Source organism: Erinaceus europaeus, chromosome X (assembly GCF_950295315.1).
Source record: "Erinaceus europaeus chromosome X, mEriEur2.1, whole genome shotgun sequence".
NCBI classification, from domain to species: domain Eukaryota; kingdom Metazoa; phylum Chordata; class Mammalia; order Eulipotyphla; family Erinaceidae; genus Erinaceus; species Erinaceus europaeus.
In genome coordinates this window covers 34,838,293-34,859,090 of record NC_080185.1, presented here as the reverse complement: position 1 = coordinate 34,859,090, position 20,798 = coordinate 34,838,293, and positions in this window count along the sequence as shown.

The following is a 20,798-nucleotide window of genomic DNA, read 5'->3' as shown; positions in this document are numbered from 1 at the left end:
AGTCAATCCAGTAATCAGTAATTTGAAAAGTAATGATAAAGGGAACTCATAACCTAATATATAAAATGGTTAAAACAACAAGAAGAAATATTGGAGAATCGAACCAGGACAAGAGTCCAGCTAAAAGTCCTCCAGAGGGTGAAGCACAAAATAAGAAGTTCAACATCCAAACATTAGCTAAGGAAGTAATAACAGGAGTGAGTAAAGAATTTGAAAAAATTGTAATCAGAAATACAGGAACAACAAATGAGACTATGGAAGAAAATACTAATTATCTCATGTTTATTAGAGAGCTGAAAGCTGAAATCACTGAGCTAAGAACACAACTAGCTGAACAAGCTAAAACAGTATCAGAACAGGGCAACAAAATAGACGAACTCCAGAAAAGAGTATAGGGCAGAGAGAATAGAATCAATGAGGCTAAAGACAGAATTAGCAAGATTGAGGATGAATTAGAGACAACTAAAAAAGAAGTAAGAGATCTCAAAAAGAGATTAATAGATGCTGAAAACAACAACAGAGTCGTATGGGATGACTTCAAAAGAAACAATATATGCATTATTGGCATACCAGAGGAAGAAAGAGAAGGAGAGGAAGAAAGCATTTTCCAGGCCATAATAGATGAAAACTTCTCTAGTCTAGATAACATCAAAGACATAAAGATTCAAGAAGCCCAGAGGGTCCCAAAGAGAATTAACCCAGACCTAGAGACACCAAGACATATCATACTTCAAATGGAAAGGAATAAGGATAAAGAAAGGATCCTGAAGGCTGCAAGAGAAAAGCAAAGAGTCACCTACAAAGGAAAACCTGTAAGATTAGCATCAGACTTCTCCATACAAACACAAATAGGCCAGAAGAGAATGGCAAGAAATCTATTGAGTGGTCAATGAGAAAGGCTTTCAACCAAGAATACTATATCCTGCTAGACTGTCATTGAGACTAGATGGAGGCATCAAAACCTTCTCAGACAAGCAACAGTTGAAGGAATCAACTATCACCAAGTCTGCCCTGAAAGAAGTTCTGAAATGTCTCCCATAAACAATCAGACCACCACAAATAGGACATATATCAAAACACTCTAAAACTCTACAAGAATGGCGTTAAAATATCTTCAATCTTTAATTACAGAAGCCAGACCTTCTACCTTCTGCAACCCACAATGACCCTGGGTCCATGCTCCCAGAGGGATAGAGAATGGGAAAGCTATCAGGGGAGGGGGTGGGATATGGATATTGGGTGGTGGGAATTGTGTGAGTTGTACTTTCCTACCCTATGGTTTTGTTAATTAATCCTTTATTAAATAAAAAAAAATCTTCAGTCTTTGATATCAGTAAATGTCAATGGCCTGAATTCACCTATTAAAAGACACAGAATAGGAAGATGGATCAGAAAACACAACCCAACAATATGCTGTCTACAGGAAACCCACCTAACTCAACAAGACAAACACAGACTTAAAGTGAAAGGTTGGAAAACTATCATACAGGCTAATAGACCACAAAAAAGGGCAGGAAAAACTATTCTCATATCTGACACTACAGACTTTAAAATAGATAAGATTAAAAAAGATAGGAATGAACACTACTTAATGCTCAGAGGATCAGTCAATCAAGAGGACTTAACACTTATTAACATCTATGCAACCAATAAGAAGCCATCTAAATGCATCAAACTTCTACTGAAATAGCTACAGCAATATATTAACAGCAACACAATCATAGTAGGGGGCTTCAACACCCCACTCTCTCAACTTGACAGATCATCCAGGCAGAAAATCAATAAATACATAAGGGAGCTAAATGAAGTGATAAACTAGAACTATTGGACATTTTCAGAGTCATTCATCCCAAGAAATTGGAATACACATTTTACTCAAATCCACATGGGTCATCCTCAAGGATAGACCATAACAAAGACAGCATCATCCAATTCAAGAGCATTGAAATCATCCCAAGCATCTTCTCAGACCACAGTGGAATTAAACTAACACATAACAATAAACAAAAGATTAGTAACAGTCCCAAAATGTGGAAGCTCAACAGGACACTTCTTAACAACTTCTGGGTCAAAGAGGAAATAAAGGAAGAAATCAAAATGTTTCAAGAGTTCAATGAAAATGAATACACAAGATATCAAAATATTTGGGACACAACTAAAGCAGTACTAAGAGGGAAGTTCATAGCTATACAAGCACACATTAGGAAACAAGAAAAAGCACAAATAAACAGCCTGATTGCACATCTTAAAGACCTAGAATAAGAAGAACAAAGGAACCCTAAAAAACCAGAAGGACAGAAATCACTAAAGTTATGGCAGAAATAAATAACATTGAGAAAAAGAAAACCATACAAAAGATCAACAAAAGTAAGTGTTGGTTCTTCGAAAGAGTAAACAAAATTGACAAACCTTTAGCCAGACTCACAAAATGAAAAAGGGAGAAGACCCAAATAAATCGGATAGTAAATGAAAGAGGAGATATCACAACAGACACCACAGAAATTCAACATATCATGTGAGGCTTCTATGAACAACTATATGCCACCAAGCTAGAGAACCTGGTAGAAATGGATGATTTCCTAGATACCTACCAACTTCCAAAACTAAGTAAAGAGGAAGTGGACAACATGAACAGGCACATCACAGCTAATGAAATAGAAACAGTTATCAAAAATCTCCCCAAAAATAAAAGTCCTGGACCAGATGGCTTTACAAATGAATTCTACAAATCCTTCAAAGAAGAACTAATACCTCTACTTTTAAAAGTCTTCCAGAAGACTGAAGACACTGGAATACTCCCTGCCAGCTTCTATGAAACCAACATCACTCTGATACCAAAAGCAGACAAGAATACAACCAAAAAAGAAAACTACAGACCAGTATCTCTGATGAACATAGATGCAAAAATATTGAACAAAATTCTAGCCAACTAGATACAGCAGTATATCAAAAAGATTGTTCATCATGACCAAGTGGGGTTTATCCCAGGCATGCAAGGTTGGTTTAATATACATAAATCAATCAATGTGATCCACCACATCAACAAAAGAAAGACCAAAAACCACATGGTCATATCAGTAGATGCAGCGAAAGCCTTTGACAAAATCCAGCATCCCTTTATGATCAAAACACTACAAAAATGGGAATAGATGGAAAATTCCTGAAGATAATGGAGTCTATATATAGCAAACCTACAGCCAACATCATACTCAATGGTGAAAAACTGGAAGCATTTCCACTCAGATCGGGTACTAGACAGGGATGCCTACTATCACCATTACTATTTAACATAGTGTTGGAAGTTCTTGCCATAGCAATCAGGCAGGAGCAAGGAATTAAAGGGATACACATTGGAAGAGAAGAAGTCAAACTCTCCTTATTTGCAGATGACATTATAGTATACATGGAAAAATTTAAGGAATCCAGCAAGAAACTTTTGGAAATCATCAGGCAATACAGTAAGGTGTCAGGCTACGAAATTAACATTCAAAAGTCAGTGGCATTACTCTATGCAAACACTAAGTTAGAAGAAAATGAAATCCAGAAATCAATTCCATTCACTATAGCAACAAAAATAAAATATCTAGGAGTAAATCTAACCAAATAAGTGAAAGACTTGTATACTGAAAATTATGCGTCACTACTCAAAGAAATTGAAAAACACACAAAGAAGTTGAAAGACATTCCATGTTCATGGGTTGGAAGAATTAACATCATCAAAATGAATATATTACCCAGAGACATCTAAAAATTTAATGCTATCCCCATCAAGATACCAAGCACATTTTTAGGAGTATAGAACAAATGCTACAAATGTTTATCTGGAACCAGAAAAGACCTAGAATTGCCACAACAATCTTGAGAAAAAAGAACAGAACTGGAGGCATCACATTCCCAGATTTCAAACTGTATTATAGGGACATTGTCATCAAAACTGCTTGGTACTGGGACATGAATAGACACACTGACCAGTGGAATAGAATTGAGAGCCCAGAAATGAGGCCCCTCACCTATGGACATCTAATCTTTGACAAAGGTGCCCAGACTATTAAATGGGGAAAGCGGAGTCTCTTCAACAAATGGTGAGGAAACAATGGGTTGAAACATGCAGAAGAATGAAACTGAATCACTGTATTTCGCCAAATACAAAAGTAAATTCCAAGTGGATCAAGGACTTGGATGTTAGACCAGAAACTATCAGATACTTAGAGGAAAATATTGGCAGAACTCTCTTCCGCATAAATTTTAAAAGACATCTTCAATGAAATGAATCCAATTACAAAGAAGACTAAAGCAAACATAAAATGGGACTACATCAAATTAAAAAGCTTCTGTACACCAAAAGAAACCACTACCCAAACCAAGAGACCCCTCACAGAATGGGAGAAAATCTTTACATGCCATACATCAGATAAGAGTTTAATAACCAACATATATAAAGAGCTTGCCAAACTCAACAACAAGACAACAAATAATCCCATCCAAAAATGGGGGGAGGACTTGGACAGAATATTCACCACAGAAGAGGTCCAGAAGGCTGAGAAACACATGAAAAAATGCTCCAAGTCTCTGATTGTCAGAAAAATGCAAATAAAGACAACAATGAGATATCACTTCACTCCTGTGAGAACGTCATACATCAGAAAAGATAACAGCAGCATATGCTGGAGAGGGTGTGGGTTCAAAGGAACCCTCCTACACTGCTGGTGGGAATGTCAATTGGTCCAACCTCTGTGGAGAACAATCTGGAGAACTCTCAGAAGGCTAGAAATGGACCTACCCTATGACCCTGCAATTCCTCTCCTGGGGATATATCCTAAGGAACCCAACACATCCATCCAAAAAGATCTGTGTACACTATATTCTTGGCAGCACAATTTGTAATAGTCAAAACCTGGAAGCAACCCAGGTGTCCAACAACAGATGAGTGGCTGAGCAAGTTGTGGTATATATACGCAATGGAATACTACTCAGTTGTAAAAAAATGGTGACTTCACTGTTTTCAGCCGATCTTGGATGGAACTTGAAAAATTCATGTTAATTGAAATAAGTCAGAAACAGAAGGATGAATATGGGATGATCTCACTCTCAGGCAGAAGTTGAAAAACAAGATCAGAAAAGAAAACACAAGTAGAACCTGAACTGGAATTGGCATATCACACCAAAGTAAAAGACTCTGGGGTGGGTGGGTGGGGAGAATACAGGTCCATGAAGGATAATAAATGACATAGTGGGGGTTGTATTGTTAAATGGGAAACTGGGGAATGTTATGCATGTGCAAACTATTGTATTTACTGTTGAATGAAAAACATTAATTCCCCAATAAAGAAATAAATTAAAAAAACATCAGCAACTTCTAGTAGTAACTTAACAACTCAATCATAATTACAGTAAAAACTCATCTTTGATTGGCATATAATGTTACTGTCAGGTAGGCTTGATATTTATATTTTCATTCTATAGTTATTTGAAATTCCTAGGGGTACATATTATTTTATGTTAACCCTGTGATCTCAAGGACATATTTTCTAATGAGAATATACAAGATTATATAATGACATTCTATCATTTTGAAACACTTTTGATGGTCAGCTTTGTATAAGAACATGATAATCATTAACTACTTTATTTTGAATATTTTCTTTTCTAAAATTATCTTTATTTATTGGCTAGAGACAGCCAGAAACCTAAAGTGAAGGGGTGACAGAGAGGGAAAGAGAGGTTCCTGCAGCCCTTCTTCACCATTTGCAAAACTTTCCACCTGCAGGTGGGGACTGGGGGCTCAAACCTGGGTTCTTGAACATTGTAACATGGGTGCTCAGCTACGTGTGCCACCACCCGGTCCCTATTTTGAATATTTTCATTAATGAAATAAAGAGTTCAATAATTTCTTAGCAGTGGAATTTGAGATAACTTACAGAACTGTTAAATGGAAATCAAAAAGCCAATCTTCAGTCAAGAGTCTTTTTCTTTGTTAAATAATATTCCTCTCACTAATAGTTTAAGTCTGAGATAAATCATTTTGTGAATAGGAATTTGTTATCTGTTTTTTATAAATTCACTCATTCTGTTGAAATATATTCAGAATGGAAATATTTGTAGATACAATCCTACAACACGCCAAGTATCTTTCTCTTTTCCCACATAGTTTGACTTCCTTCTAGCAGTCATTCTTTGGTCATAGAGCAAATGAGTTTGCAGATTGTTATGACTGCAAAATATTTTCAGGTAGTTAAGCAACTGGAAAGAAAGACAGGAATAGAGAATTATGTATGTAACCCATAGATCAAGGGAACGAAATAGTTGAATGAAAAAGTCTTCCCAGAAATAACGTTTATTTCATGTTTTGCAAGGAATTAGCTCTTAATGCTAGCTTCTATAGCATACAATTTTAGAAAATTTGCTAATGATTCATTGATGGATTTGGGTGAGAGGGGAGGAAAGTGGAAAAAGAGAAAAGTAGGAAGGAAAGAAAAGAAAGGAAGGAAGGAAAGAAGGGAAGGAGAAAGGAAGGAAGTGAGGAAGGAAGGAAGAACAGAAGAACAGAGGAAGGAGAGAAAGAGAAAAGAGGGAAATAAATCAAGAGAAAAAAAGAACAGAAGTACAAAATAAATTTGCTAAGAAGGTCGGTCAATTGTTTGTGTGACTGTTTTGCCATGGGAGACCCAGGCTTGTGTCCCGCTCCCACCACACTGGGGGAAGTTTTGATACTGTGTTGTCTTTTCCTCTCTGCCTCTGTCTTTAGATATATGGGGGGGGGTTAATCAACTGAAGTGGTGAAGCCTTAATGATGAAAAACATTTTCCCCCCTAAGGGGGAAAAAAATCCCTGAGTAACATAAAATCTGATCTTTGAATAATTTCTGAGAGTGGAAAAAAATATCACATCTATAGTTAGTTAAGTCTTGTGATCATACAGAACAATAAACTTGTAACAGAATTAGAAGTAGAAAATAGACAGTGTCTAATATTTTTATAATGTATTGTGTATGTGGTTATATTCATACTCAGATAACAGTGAACATTTATTATATACCCATATGTTCATTTCATATCTTTAATTTTGCTCTTTTATAAAAAATATTTTATTTATTTTATTTTCGAGAGAGAAACACCAGAGCACTGCCTAGCTCTGGCTTATGGTGGTGCAGGGTGGGGGTGGGGGATTTGAACCTGGAATTTTGAAGCCTCAGGCATGAGAGTCTCTTTGCATAACCATTATGCTATCTACCTACACCTAATTTTGTTCTTTTTATATTTTAATGAAGTGTTGAATCCATTAACTTAGGTTTTAAGACCTCTAGGTTGGGTGGACATAGCTGCCATTTTTTTTAATGTCCTAGTGATTATAAAAATAATTCCCGAAGTTAGATCATTTGGAACCCCAGTAGAGAGCACATGTCACCATGTACAAAGACTTAGATTCAAAACCCCTTCGCCATCCCATCCCCAACTGTAGGTGGTAAACTCGACAAGTGGTGAAGCAGTGCTACAGGTGTCACTCTTTCTTTCTCCTCTATCTCCAGTTGTCTCTTAATTTCTGTTTCTATTTAAGAGAGAGAGAGAGAAACTGAGAGAGAATGGGAAAGGAGAAGATAAACATGGCCACTAGGAGCCCTGAACTCATCTTACAACCACTCAGTCCTAGCAATAAGCCTAAGCGGGGAGTTTGCATATGAACAGTGGCAGCTAGTATTGGTGCTGTTTAGATCTGGTCTCACAGGAGCGAGTGTTACACTCTGCAGAGGCATCTGTGGATATCCTAACATCAAGACATTCCAGAAGATCCCTGCCCAGTAGGTTGGTGTGAATATCAGCTACCAAAGGGTGGAAGTGTCTGGTAGAGCCTTCCAGATCTTCCCACATGAGCAAATCTTGTGTGCGAAATGATGGGGTCACCCTCCTATTCCATGTATACTGGGTCCAGGGAGAAGTTCCCAATCTTGGGGAACCTCTTCTTGCCTTAAAATCATCTTTTCTGCCCCCGTGTCAATAAAAAATTTAAAAGGAATATTGCCAATCTTTACTGTCATAGAAGGGTGACCTCGTTCTAAAACAGGAGTGGTCCACAAAATCTCAGGCCCCGAATTTTTACCATTCAGGGGTGTGCCATATTTATGAAATTTGGACCAACAATCTCTCTTCCAATGAAACCCTTTACAACATCTTGGACAGACCATACGTGGCTTCCAGCTCCCTGACTGAAGGCGGGGTTGTCCTGATTGGAGGCGGCGTTGCCCTGACTGGAGGCGGGATTGCCTTGACTGGAGGCATGGTAGCTCTAACTGGAGGCGGGGTTGCCCTGACTGGAGGCGTGGTCACAGCTTATCAGGACATTGGTTATGCCAATGCCCTTGGTGACTGCACTGAAAGCAGGCCCCATTTTGATTAGGTGGGGTAACTGCATAAACCTGTGTTGAAGCAGGTGTCCCATAAGAACCTGATGTAAGTTCCTGTGTCACTAAACTCCAATTATCTGGGTGTAGGTGTTTAAGATTAAGGCATGCCTGACGGAATTGTGGTGTCATGCTATTGCAGACAATAGAGCGCAGGAGTAGAGAGCGGACTTCAGGATTATAAACCTTTCTCTCTAAGCTTGTCCTCACCCTTGAGATGAAGCTCGCTAATGATTCATCAGTGCCTTGGCGAAGAGAGTTAATGGAAACTGATGAATCTACATTGGGTGGGGTCACCCTTTCCCATGTTTGTGTTGCGCAGATGCGTACCTGTTCAAAATAACCGGTTGGAAACCTGGCTTCTGCCTGCTGAGTTCCGGATTCAAACGCTCCTGCTCCAAACAGAGCATCAAAATTCCATTCTACCTGTTTGTTGCTATTTTCCTGTGATTGTCTAGAGCATTCATCGTGGGAGCACGCTTTCCACTGAAGGTAGAGGGGGTCTGGGAATGCAGCACAAGCCAGGTCTTTCCAGTCCTGGGGGGTGTCAAGGTGCTGGTAGAAACTCCTTAAAATGGACTTAGTCCATGGCGCATGAATCTTGTCCTCCCTGACCACTTGTCTGAGTTATCTAAGCTCTTTAGGGGTGTATGGGTGCCACACCTGAGGATTTTGTCTAGAGGGGGCCACGTTTACAGGGACGGAGTGGATTTGGTTCGATGACACTGGGGAGAGAGCTACGGAAGTGGAAGGTGCTGTGGAAACTGCTATAGTGGCCGCAGGGGAAACTGAACACATTTCTACGGGGACGGAGCTCTTGGGGCAGACTGCACATGGTTTAAGGTCCTTAAATGCTGAAAAAATATTCTTTAACTCTCGTATCTCAGCCACAAGGTCTCTTAATAATGACGTATCAGCAGGGGGAGGATTTAGGGAAGCAGGAACTGGAACAGCAGGGTCAACAGAAGGCGGGCTTAATGAAACGGAATTCGGAACTGGGCCAGCAGGATCAGCTGGGGGCAGGGTCAAAGGAGGAGCCTCCAAACACGTGTGTGTGTCTGTGGGAATAGAAGTTTTGGGTCTAGCTGCTGATCACTTAAGGCGTCTAAGTCTTAAGCACATGTGCTTTAACTCTCATATCTCAGCCTCAAGGTCACATCCTCATGGCAGACCACGTTGTACATATCTTGTAAATGGCAATTATAGTTATAAGAACCCACGACATAGCGAAAATTAAAGTGTCTCTGAGAACGAGAACCTGTTCCTGGAGAGAAGGAGATAATGACTGGGACACCTCCTCATAAAATGAAAAAAATCCCATGGTGGAGGGAAATGCGGGGTCACAGAGGCGGGCGGATGCCACTTACCTGTGTCTGGGCGGCTTTTGGGGACCTCAGGCTGGGCCACCCAGCGGGGCGTGGGTGCGGGACACGATGGGCGCCAGGCGTTGTTGTTGTGGCCAGGTGTCGGGCTGCACCATGGAGAAGAGAGAGAGAGGAGGTCCGGAACAAACGGGGTACACAAATCTTTATTATAGGATTGGGGGGGTGGCTCAGGCCACATGGAGTCAGCCAACAATGGCCGTCCCCACTACCTCACCACAGGGCAAAAGGGGGGGAGAGCCCAGAGAGAGCCGAAGGAGCCCAGAGAGAACGAGAGGGGGGAGTGAGGGAGCTTTTATTGGGCAACAATCAGGGGTGACGTGTGGGGGCAGGATTGGTTGAAGGGGGCACTGACGTGTGGGGGCAGGATTGGTTGAAGGGGGCACGGCTAGGATTTCGCGGGGCGTGGTAAAACCTGGGGGTGGAGACTGCATCAGAATAATTCCTCAGCATCAGTTCAGTGTCTGAACCAGAGAACCCCCTGAGATTTATAATTCTTTACACACTTACCTGCCTAGAATCTTCTCTTAAGTTGTCTTTCTAAGGCATCTGGATGCCCTCCATAAATTCAACTTCTATGAATAAGTTAAGACCAGAGTCACCTCCTTACCTGAAATAGACTGGATAAATGCCTAAGACTGTTATGATACTAAGCTTTGTAGGAGAGACCCACATTTTATCTCTCTCCTTTCTATGATACTACAGTTAGACAATTTGGCCTCCACTGTCACTGCCACCTTTAAGCATTCTCTTTATATTACATGATAATTATTAATATTAATTTTATTTCTATTCATTTTCTCCTCTTCTGTGAGTTTTATTATAGTGGTAACACTTTTTTTTTTAATTTGTAAGTGGATCCCACAATAAGTTAGTATTTCAGTAGGTGCTGTTAAAACATAGGCTTTTCTTCCATAGCAAAAATTGGGTAGCATTCCTTCTTGGGCATTCCTTCTTTTCATTCTTACTTGAGTCTGTCTTATAAAATATCTTGTACCTTTCTGCTAATCATTTATAATAAAAGGATTTAATGAGCATCTTGCTTATGTGTTTTCAGTGTCTGACTTTTCTATAATTAATATAAATTACACTTTTGAAAAAAAAGCATAAATAAGAAGAGAGAACAATGACTTTTTTCAAGCTCCTGAACAATTAGTTACTATTTTTATTACTTCTAGTGAAAAGGAAGGCTGAACCATTGCAAATGGTAATAGTGGATGGATAGGTAAGTGCTTATTGAGTCCATATCTGTTTCATGTCCTGATGTAACAACTTTATATGTTGTTTTTACTCACATCCTTTTATTTATTTCTCTCATTCTTTTTTTCCCTTTTTCACATTTTTTAAAATTTATTTAAGAAAGGAGACATTAACAAAACCATAGAATAAGAGGGGTACAATTCCGCACAATTCCCATAACCCAATCTCCACATACCACCCCCTCCCCTGATAGCCTTCTAATTCTCTATCTCTCTGGGAGTATGGATCCAGGGTCGTTGTGGGTTGCAGAGGGTGGAAGGTCTGGCTTCTTTAATTGCTTCCCCGCTGAACATGGGCATTGACTAGTCGATCCATACTCCCAGTCTGTCTCTCTCTTTCCCTAGTAGGGTGGGACTCTGAGGAAGTGGCGCTCCAGTACACATTGATGGGGTCGTCTGTCCAGGGAAGTCTGGTCAGCATCCGGAACCTGGTGGCTGAAAAGAGAGTTATATACAAAGCCAAACAAATTGTTGAACAATAATGGACCTAAAGACTGTAATAGTGTAGATGAAGTGTTGAGGTATTCCCTGCATGCTCTTGTGTACTTCTGCTTTCAGGTATATATTTTTCCCCTAATTTATGGGCATGGGTGAACCTATGCTCCATCACAGGGGACCTAGACTATATCTATGTTTGGGGACTTTATTGGGGAATGGAACACCTGGAATGGAATTAGAGAGTACTATGAAAGGAAAGGTCTCACCCAAGTGATGAAGCTGAAGGGTTGTCATTCCATACCTGAAGTCTCTGGTCACAGTCTGAAGTGAAGCATGCTGGGGTGGCACTTGTTGTGTTGATTAGGTTGTGATCCGCAGATGCAATATTATATGATTTGAATTGAGAGCATCATGCAGAAAAGTGGGCCCCACACTAAGGTTCCAGGACTGGGGGAAATATAGGCTTTATGGTGGAAATGTGAGGTTCCTATTGTCTTAGGGTTCAAGAAGACAATGGATAGTTATTGTTTTCCTCATTATTTGGTGATAGGGTTAACTTTGGAAAGTCCCTTTGATAGGGTTTGGGGTATAGTACCCAGCATCTTGTATATAGCTGTGTTGTCAGTTGCTTCTGTTCTCCCTGTTCTAGGCTTTTGGGAGAGAACATATCAAAGACAGCCTATGTATTAAAAAGACTCAGATGTGTTTTAAGAAGTTCTAGACATATCATCAGTTTTTTGCCTCTCATATTAATTAAATAGTGGTTTATATAATGTTTATACTTTAATAGGATTGTACATAAACACCACTCCCAACACCAAAAGACTGTGTCCCATCCCCACCACCCATCCCAACCCCCTACCCTCCGCCATGCCGGGAAGCCCAATGGCCATCCTCCCCTTCACCACAGTGTTTTTAATTGGTGCCCTGCTCTCCTCTAAAGTGAATGTCTTGTATATATCCTCTGCTCATTTTTGGATGGGGTCATTTGCTTTTTTGTTGCTAAGTTTGCTGAGTTCTCTGTATATTTTGGTGATTAATCTCTTGTCTGATGTTTGGCATGTGATGATCTTCTCCCACTCTGTGAGGGGTCTCTTTGTTTGTTTAATAGTTTCTTTGACTGTGCAGAAGCTTTTCAATTTGATGTAGTCCCATTGGTTTGTTTCTGCTTTAGTCTTCCTGGCAATTGGGTTTGATTCATCAAAGATGTCCTTGAGGTTTAGGTAGGAAAGTGTTTCACCAATATTTTCCTCTAAGTATTTGATAGTTTCCGGTCTGACATCCAGGTCTTTGATCCATTTGGAGTTGATTTTTGTTTCTGGTGAGATAAAATGGTTCAATTTCATTTTTCTGCGTGTTATAACCCATTTTTCCCAGCACCATTTATTGAAGAGAGCCTCCTTCTTCCATTTAATACTTTGGGCCCCCTTATCAAAGATTAGATGTCCATAGGTGTGGGGGTTTAGATATGAGCTTTCAATTCTGTTCCACTGGTCTGTGTGCCTATTTTTGTTCCAGTACCAGGCTGTTTTGATGATGATGGCATTATAATATAGTTTGAGATCTGGGAGTGTGATGCCTCTGTTTCTCTTTTCCTCAAGATGGTTTTGGCAATTCTAGGTGTTTTCTGGTTCCAGATAAATGAATGTAGTTTTTGTTCTATTTTCTAAAAGAAGCTTGGTGGAACTTTGCTGGGTATCGCATTAAATTTGTATATGGCTCTGGGGAGAATACTCATTTTGATGATATTTATTCTTTCAATCCATGAGCATGGGATGTCTTTCCATTTCTTGGTATCAGTTTCTATTTCCTTGAACAGTGACTCATAGTTTTCAGTATTCAAGTCTTTCACTTCTTTGGTCAACTTTACTCCTAGGTATTTTATTGATGTTCTTGCAACAGTGAATGGGAGTGATTTCTGGATGTCTTCTTCTTTAGTTTTAGTGTTTGCATAGAGAAATGCCACTGATTTTTGTACATTGATTTTGTAGCCTGATACATTGCTATATTGCCTAAGAACTTCCAGTACTTTTCTACTCGATTCTTAAGGTTTTTCTATGTATAGTATCATATCATCTGCAAATAGTGAGAGCTTGACTTCTTCCCTTCCAATCTGTATTCTGATGATTTCTTTCTCTTGCCTGATTGCTATGGCAAGACCTTCCAATACTATGTTGAAGAGTAAAGGTGACAGTGGACAGCCCTGTGTAGTCCCTGATCTGAGGGGAAACACTTTCAGCTTCTGTCCATTGAGAATGATGTTGGCTGTAGGTTTGCTATATATGGATTACACTTTCTTGAGGAATTTCCCATCTATTCCCATTTTTGTAGAGTTTTGAGCATGAATGGGTGTTGGATTTTGTCAAAGGCTTTCTCTGAATCCATTGAGATAACCATATGGTTTTTGGCTTTGCTTTTTTTTGATGTGGTGAATGACATCGATTGACTTGTGGATGTTGAACCAGCCTTGCATTCCTAGGATGAATCCCACTTGGTTGTGATGAACAATCTTTTTATGTGCTGTTGTATCCGGTTGGCCAAGTTCTTGTTTAATATTTTGTCATCTATGTTCATCAGAGATATTAGTCTGTAGTTTTCCTTTTTTTGTGTGTCTCTATCTGCTTTTGGTATCAGAGTGATGTTGGCTTCATAGAAAGTGGAAGGGAGTGTCCCTGATTCTTCAATCTTATGGAAAAGCTTTAGGAGTATGGGTATTTACTGTTTCCTGAAGGTTTTGTAGAATTCATTTGTGAAACCATCTGGTCCAGGACTTTTGTTGTTGGGGAGATTCTTAATAACAGTTTCGATTTCTTTGTCTGTGATTGTGCATTTAGGTTTTGTAGTTCTTCTTGGTTCAGTTTTGGAAGGGCATATGTTTCTAGGAATTTTTTTATTTCTTCCAGATTTTCTAGCTTGGTGGCCTATAGTTCTTCATAGAACTCTCACATAATTATCTGGATTTCTGTGGTGTCAGTTGTGATATCTCCTCTATCATTTACAATTATATGAATTTGAGTCTTCTCCATTTTTTGTTTAGTGAGTCTGGCTAGGGGTTTGTCAATCTTGTTTAATTTTTCAAAGAACCAACATTTGGCTTCATTGATCTTCTGTATGGTTCTCTTATGTTTGATGTTGTTTATTTCTGCTCTAATTTTAGTGATTTCTGTCCTTCTGGTTGCTTTAGGTTTTCTTTGTTCCTCTTCCTCTAAGTCCTTAAGGTGTGCAGAAAGGCTGTTTATTTGGGTTTTTTCTTGTTGTTTTGTATGTGACTGTATGGCTATGAGTTTCCCTCTCAGTACTGCTTTAGCTGTGTCCCAAATATTTTGATAGGTTGTGTCTTCATTTTCATTTGTTTCCAGGAACATTTGTATTTCCTGCTTGAGTGTCTCTCTGACCCAGTGGTTCTTAAGAAGTATGTTGTTTAGTTTCCAGATTCTGTGACTTATAATAATTTTCTGTTTGTTGTTAAATGTTAGTTTTACTCCACTGTGGTCTGAGAAGATACTTGGTATGATTTCAATGCTCTTGAATTTATTGATGCTGTCTTTGTGGCCTAACATGTGGTCTATCCTTGAGTATGTGTTGTGTGGATTTGAAAAGAATGTGTATTCCAATTTTGGGGGGTGAAGAGCTCTGAAAATGTCCAAGAGGTCTAGTCTGTCCATCTCTTCATTTAATTCTCTTGTTTCTTTGTTGATTCTGCGTTTTGTTGATCTGTCTAAGTGTGAGAGTGGGGTGTTAAAGTCTCCCACTTTTATTGCATTACTATAGATGTATTTTTGAAGTTCTTTGAGAAGGCGTATGATGTATTTAGATGGTCCCTCACTGGATGCATAGATGTTAATAATTGTTATATCTTCTTGGCTGATTGATCCTTTAATCATTATGTAATGACATTGCTTATCTTTTATTACTTTATTTAATTTAAAATCTATTGTGTCAGAGATGAGAATGGCTGTTCCTGCCTTTTTTTGTGGTCCATTAGCCTGTAGGATAGTTTTCCATCCTTTCATTTTAAGTCTGTGTTTATCTTGTTGGGTCAAGTGGGATTCTTGCAAGCAGCATATGGTTCGATTATGTTTTCTGATCCATCCTCCCACTCTGTGTCTTTTGATGGGTGAGTTTAAGCCATTGACATTTACTGATATGGATTTAATGTGTTGTAGTGCCATTGTTCAACAAGTTTTTATTTAATATGTTGCAAGTCTTTCAGAACCTCTTTTAGGGCCGGTTTGGTGATAGTTGCTTCCTTTAACTGTTGTTTGTCTGAGAAGGTTTTGATCCCTCCATCTAGTTTGAATGAAAGTCTAGCAGGATAAATTATCCTTGGTTGAAACCCTTTTTCATTCAGGGCTCGATACATATCTTGCCATTCTCTTCTGGCGTTTAGAGTTTGGGTAGAGAAGTCTGCTGATAGTCTTATAGTTTTTCCCCTGTATGTGATTTTTTGTTTTTCTTTTACAGCCTTTAGGATCCTTTCTTTATCCTTACTTCTTTTCATTTTGACTATGATGTGTCTTGGTGTCTTCAGGTCTGGGTTGATTCTGTTTGGGACTCTCTGAGCCTCTTGGACCTTAATGTCCTTTCTGTTGTTCAGTTCTGTGAAGTTTTCTTGTATTATTTCCTCTAGAATGCTTGCTTCTCCTTCCTCTCTTTCTTCCTCTGGCAGGACAATTATAAGAATGTTACTTCTTTTGAGATCATCCCATATGTCTCTGTTGTTGTTTTCAGTGTCTCTCAATCTCTTTTTGAGCTCTTTCACCTCTTTCTTAGTTTTCTCTATCTCATCCTCTGTCTGGCTAATTCTGTTTTCTGCTTTTGCTAGTCTGCTTTCCCTTCCCTCGATTGCTTTCTTCCTTACAGCTATTTCAGCTTTCAGTTATCTAATTGCCTCAAGGTAGTTAGTATTTTCCTTGAGGGTCTCATTTGTTGTTTCCCTAATACTGATATTCCTTTCCTCCGATGTTGTTTTCATTTCTGTGATTAATAAATTTATTATTGCTTGCATGCTTTTCTTATCTATGGTTCCTTCTGGCTGATTTGTAGTTTCTTCTAGGCTCTTGTCTTCATTCATTGTATTAGCAGTTTTATTTGCTCTTGATCTACCCATTTTTAATGTGTTTTTTATTTTTATGTTCTGTTGTTCCTCAGTTGCTTTGTTTTATGTACAAGCCACACTATACTAAATACCTTTATGACAAATGCAATCACCACCCTCAGAAATTACAATAGTAACTAAACAATGACTGAAGCAGTTTAAGCGATACCAGTTAGTCCCACAATGTCTCCAGTTGAAGAAAAAATAGCAACCAAATCTAATGAAAAAGAAAGAGAAAGGAAAAATAGGGTAGCAGGAATAGACAATTATGCAAATCTACTGTCCACTGTAGATTCTAGGGGTAGCAAGAGGGGAAGGGGAAGTAAAGCAGAGACACACACAAAGAGTCTGCTCTGAGTCAGACTTCTTCCCTGAAATAGTTCACAATGAGTATCAGTGAATTCAGAAGACAGAGGGAGGAGGAAGGGAGAAAGGAAGACAGGGGAAAAAATAGAGAAAAGACAAAAGAAGGAAACAGAAAAATAAAACAGTGAAAAGGAAGTTATATATATATATATATATATATATATATATTTTTTTTTTAATTCTCTTGGAGGTGGGAGAAGCCGATAGTGTATAGAGGAGGTATGAAAAGTGAGACAAGTTTCTCTAACAGTGGGTGTTAATTCTTGTTGTCTAGCAATGGAAAGTATACTAAGAGTTTATTTTGATCACCTCAGGGGGGAGAATGGATATGCGTGTATATATAAGAGTAATTGTAAAATAGAACAGAGTAAAAAGCCCAAGCAGTGGGTCTACAGCTTGGACAGCTCCCTGTTAGCCTATGTACATTTAGTCTAGACAACTGATTGAGAAAGAAAACATAATACAAAACAAACGTGAAAAAAAAGAAAAATAAAACACTTTCAAGCAGCTTGGGTGATTCTTGCTTGATCAGCTAATTGTCACTTGAATGGGTCTAAGTCCCTTACTTGGAGGAACAACAGAAATAGCCTAGAAATTTGGAAGCAGGGTTTATTTATTTTATTTTTTTAAATTTTTTTTAAATTTTTTTTATTTTAATTTTTTTTTAAATTTTTTATTTAAGAAAGGATTAGTGAACAAAAGCATAAGGTAGGAGGGGTACAACTCCACACAATTCCCAACACCCAATCCCCATAACCCACCCCCTCCCATGGTAGCTTTCCCATTCTCTATCCCTCTGGGAGCATGGACCCAGGGTCATTGAGGGTTGCAGAAGGTAGAAGGTCTGGCTTCTGTAAATGCTTCCCCGCTGAACATGGGCGTTGACTGGTCGGTCCATACCCCCAGTCTGCCTCTCTCTTTCCCTAGTAGGGTGTGACTCTGGGGAAGCTGAGCTCCAGGACACATTGGTGGGGTCTTCAATCCAGGGAAGCCTAGCCAGCATCCTGGTGGCATCTGGAACCTGGTGATTGAAAAGAGAGTTAACATATGAAGCCAAACAATTTGTTGAGCAATCATGGATCCCAAGCTTGGAATAGTGGAGAGGAAGTGTTAGGGAGGTACTCACTGCAAACTCTAGTGTAGTTCTGCTTTCAGGTATATATTTTGCAGTAGTTTATGGATACATGTGCACATAAACTCTCTCTCATAGAAACTGGTGTATATCTAGGTTATGGGACTTTGTTAGAAAGTGAACTACCTGAGATGAAATTAGAGTGTACTATTAAAGGAAAGGTCTCACCCGAGTAATGAAGCTGAAGGGTTGTCATTCCACACGTGAAGTCTCTGGATACATTCTGAGGTGAAGCATGTTGAGGTAGCAATCGTTGCTTTGGTTAGGTTGTGATCGGCAGATGCAATGTTATTTGGTTTGGATTGGGAGATGCCTACGGGAAAGTGGGCCCTATCCAAGGGTTCCAGGACTGGGGGAAGTAAGGGCTCTATAGTGAAGATGTGAGGTTCCTGCTGTCTTAGGGTTCAAAAAGACAATCAATAGTTAATATTATCATCACATTATTTGTTAATTGGGTTAACTTTGAAAAGTCCCTTTGTTATGGTTTGCTGGACAGTACCCAGTATCTTGTATATAGCTGTGCTATTGGAAGCTTCTAATCTACTTGGTCTAGGCTTTTGAGAGAGTCCGCATATCAAATGCATAGCCTATATATTAAAAAGATTCAGTTTGTCTTTTGAGAAACTTTGAGACATACAAATGATTTCCCCCTCTCATATTAATTAGCTACTGATTTATATGTCTACATTTTGCTAGGAGTGTACATAAACACCATTCCCACCACCAAAGGACTGTGACCCATCCCTCCCGCCCACTCCCACCCCCCACTGGCCCAGGAAGCTACATGCCTACCCCTCACCACTGGGTTTTTACTTTGGTGCCCTACTTACAATTTGATCAGGTCCTGCTTTTAGTTGCCCTTTCAGATCTTCTTAGCCAGCTTCTGTTGATGAGTGGGATCATCCCATACTCATCTTTATCTTTCTGACTTAGTTCACTTAACATAATTCCTTCTAGCTCTGTCCAAGATGGATCAGAGAAGGTGGGTTCGTTGTTCTTGATAGCTGCATAGTATTCCAATGTGTACATATACCACAGCTTTCTCAGCCACTCATCTGTTGTTGGGCACCTGGATTGCTTCCAGGTTTTAGCTATTATGAATTGTGCTGCTATGAACATAGGAGTACAGACCTCTTTTTGGTTGGGTGTTATGGAGTCCTTGGGGTATAACCCCAGGAGAGGAATTATTGGAAGGTCCAATAATTCCAAGGTCATATGGAAGGTCCATGTCTAGCCTTCTGAGAGTTTTCCAGACTGCTCTCCACAGAGGCTGTACCAATTTACATTCCCACCAGCAATGTAAAAGGGTTCCACTGTCCCCACATCCTATCCAGCATTTGTTGCTGCTGTCCTTTTTGATGTATGCCATTCTTACAGGAGTGAGGTGGTATCTTAGTGTTGTCTTGATTTGCATTTCTCTGATAATCAGTGACCTAGAGCAGTTTTTCATATGTTTGTTAGCCTTTTGGATCTCCTCTGTGGTGAAAGTTTTGTTCATTTCCTCTGCCCATTTTTGGATGGGGTCATTTGCTTTTTTGCGGCTAAGTTTGCTGAGCTCTTAATATATTTTGGTGATTAGTTTCTTGTCTGATGTCTGGCGTGTGAAGATCTTCTCCCATTCTGTGAGGGGTCTCTCTGTTTGTTTAATAGTTTCTTTGGATGTGCAGAAGCTTTTCAATTTGATGTAGTCCCATTGGTTTGTTTCTGCTTTGGTCTTCCTTGCAATTGGGTTTGATTCATCAAAGATGTCCTTGAGGTGTATGTGGGAAAGTGTTTTACCGATATTTTCCTCTAAGTATTTGATTGTTTCTGGTCTGACATCTAGGTCTTTGATCAATTTGGAGTTGATTTTTGTTTCTGGTGAGATAAAGTGGTTCAATTTCATTCTTCTGCATGTTTCAACCCAGTTTTCCCAGCACCATTTATTGAAGAGAGCCTCCTTTTTCCATTTAATCCTTTGGGCACCCTTATCAAAGATTAGATGCCCATAGGTGTTGGGATTTACTTCTGGGCTTTCAATTCTGTTCCACTGGTCTGTATGCCTATTTTTGTTCCAGTACCATGCTGTTTTGATGATGATGGCTTTATAATATAGTTTAAGGTCTGGGAGTGTGATGCCTCCATTTCTGTTTCTTTTCCTTAAGATGGTTTTGGCAATTCTAGGTGTTTTCAGGTTCCAGATAAATGATTGTAGTATTTGTTCTATTCTCTTAAAGAAGCCTGGTGGAACTTTGATGGGTATTGCATTAAATTTGTATATGGCTTGGGGGAGAATATTCATTTTGATGATATTTATTCTTCCAATCCATGAGCATGGGAAATCTTTCCATTTCTTGGTATCTGTTTCTATCTCCTTGAGTAGCGACCCATAGTTTTCAGTATACAAGTCTTTCACTTCTTTGGTCAACTTTATTCCTAGGTATTTGATTGATTTTGCTGAAACAGTAAAAGGGAGTGATTTCTGGATGTCTTCTTCTTCAGATTTAGTGTTTGCATAAAGAAATGCCACTGATTTTTGTACATTGATTTTGTAGCCTGATACCTTGCTATATTGCCTAACAACTTCCAGTAATTTTCTACTGGATTCTTTAGGTCTTTCTATGTATACTATCATATCATCTGCAAATAGTGAGAGCTTGACTTCTTCCCTTCCAATCTGTATCCCTTTGATTTCTTTCTCTTGCCTGATTGCTATGGCAAGAACTTCCAATACTATGTTGAAGAGTAA